The sequence below is a fragment of the Penaeus vannamei genome, chromosome 28 (genome assembly GCF_042767895.1).
Source record: "Penaeus vannamei isolate JL-2024 chromosome 28, ASM4276789v1, whole genome shotgun sequence".
Taxonomy (NCBI): domain Eukaryota; kingdom Metazoa; phylum Arthropoda; class Malacostraca; order Decapoda; family Penaeidae; genus Penaeus; species Penaeus vannamei.
Genome location: NC_091576.1, coordinates 24,815,801 through 24,818,113, shown reverse-complemented (window position 1 = coordinate 24,818,113; position 2,313 = coordinate 24,815,801). Strand labels below are relative to the sequence as shown.

General features: G+C 35.4%; 1 protein-coding gene across 2 annotated transcripts in view; it reads right to left on the bottom strand.

Annotated features, from left to right (window-relative positions):
- LOC113811973 (probable methyltransferase-like protein 25) overlaps positions 1-1,304 on the bottom strand; it is an 11,368-nt gene extending 10,064 nt beyond the window's left edge. The window contains exon 1 of one of the 2 annotated variants that reach the window (XM_027363828.2): positions 1,162-1,304. The gene's annotated coding sequence lies outside the window, so the exon portion shown is untranslated. Of the gene's footprint in view, positions 1-1,141 lie in introns of both variants that reach the window. The other variant, XM_070141961.1, reaches the window with a different exon arrangement.
- Positions 1,305-2,313: the final 1,009 nt, after the last annotated feature.

The following is a 2,313-nucleotide window of genomic DNA, read 5'->3' as shown; positions in this document are numbered from 1 at the left end:
TTTTAACAAATAAATTATCTTAAAAGAATCCTTATAAATTGTAAAAAAATTATTAATTCATCTATCTGAGCAATTAGGTTGTGTAGTATAAAACTAGACTGCAGATGCAAATGTGACTAGATTCATCCAAAACATACTATCAATTAACAGCAGACTATAACAAAAACTGGTATTACCAGCTCATCATGGATTATGGCAATTTTGGTATCAATGGATTCCTTTCATCTCTCCTTTCCAAACATATAGATATTATTGCATGGATATCCCCCATACCCCTACATTCTTAGCGCAATAGCAGGGAAGAGTATGAAAGGTACCAGGGAAAATTGTGGAGTAAAATGTGAATAAAATACAAGGAATCAGTCACTATATTGTCTAATATTGCAGGGATTGTGGGGTAGCAGCCCATATGGGAGGGTCACAGAGGACTCAGCCCTTTGGATTAGACAATATAGAGACTGATTCTGTATATATTATTCATATTTTACCCTGCAATTTCCCTGGTACCTTCCATGCCCTCTGATCTCTGTATTATGGTGATAAGCCTAACATATAAGTTACCTGACACATAAAAGACAAGAAAAATAATAACATAATATTGAAAGTGACCACAAGTAGAGGAGAGAGGAGAGAGAGGAGAGAAGAAAGAGGAGAGGAGAGGAGAGGAGAGGAGAGGAGAGGAGAGGAGAGGAGAGAGGAGAGAGGAGAGAGGAGAGAGGAGAGAGGAGAGAGGAGAGAGGAGAGAGGAGAGAGGAGAGAGGAGAGAGGAGAGAGGAGAGAGGAGAGAGGAGAGAGGAGAGAGGAGAGAGGAGAGAGGAGAGAGGAGAGAGGAGAGAGGAGAGAGGAGAGAGGAGAGAGGAGAGAGGAGAGAGGAGAGAGGAGAGGAGGAGAGAGGAGAGAGAGGAGAGAGGTGAGATGAGGTTTAGGTTTAGGTTAAATTGGTTGATTTTGTTAGGTTTGTGCATATTACCCGGTATAACGTCTATATGCACGTATGCATACGTGTGCCATACGCATAACATCGTGTAACATATTTTAGCCAACCAATTAATCATACTGTACATAAACTCACAATAACCTGATACACAATATCATATCTACTCAAACTGAGGCCTTTGTATAAACTCCAAACAGAACATACTCTGTTAAATGTAAAAATACCTGGCAGATTAACCGTAATCAGCTACTCCTTATATGTAGCAGAAGACCTCACGGTGCAATGCATGTTATGTCGCTTCTTATTTAGGTGTTACGGCTTGGCCCTCTTTCCCTTTAATTTCATTAATTTTCTTTGATTTTGTGTTTATTATCTGGAATATAAACAGTTTGATAAGACAGTGTAGTTTTATATGATCATCAATGTAACGTAGTTTGATATATCTAACTAATATATGAATTTATTTATTCATTAATTCCTTTCTTTCCCTAACAAGATAAGATGTTCAAAATAGAGCTGCGGCATGGCATGCCTTTTTAATGGCATAAACAAAATTCTGTCATTCTCGGTAGATATTTTGCTCATAAATCTGTAAATACAATTTTGAAATAAACTATAGCTTATAAACGAACATGTCTTCTTACATAGATAATATACATTTTAAAATTTCTTCTGAAAAGTTTGTAAATAGTAACCTATATCATCGATATATTAGCATTTTGCACTCCTAAAAAAATCAAGTAAATATTGAAGTAAATTATACATCTACCAGAACTTACTTAAGATAATCTATTGAATAGGTATACCTTTGCATTTTATTTTCCTGTGACAATACAGTACACAATCAATAATTTATGCTATGTAGCACTCTCGTGTAAATACAGTTCGCAAATGGTGATGTAGATTTACTAGTGAAATATCTTTGCATCACAATTTCTGATAAAAGATGTAAGTAAATATACATTACATACACAATACATATCTATAGCAAATCGGTCACCTTCACTACACATGAATATTGTGGTCCGAATGATAAATACCTCGCTCTCACTTCTAAATTACATTAATCACTTGAATAACATAAAAAAGCACATAACATACTAACTTATAACCTAATGTGACACTACATGTAATTAGATCAGAAATATCTATAATATGTATCAACCACGTGAATTTTATATTTACAGAGGAAGTATTTACCAATACATGACTTCCATCACAGTAAAGTTTACCTCACAAAGGGAGATTTTATATCTATGTCGCACAATCCAGCGGACAGAACGAAATTTGGGAAAAATGTAAAAATTGCCGTGACTTCAGAGACATCACACATGTAATATCACCCCCAACTCCCTTTTTCCATCACAACTTTAGAA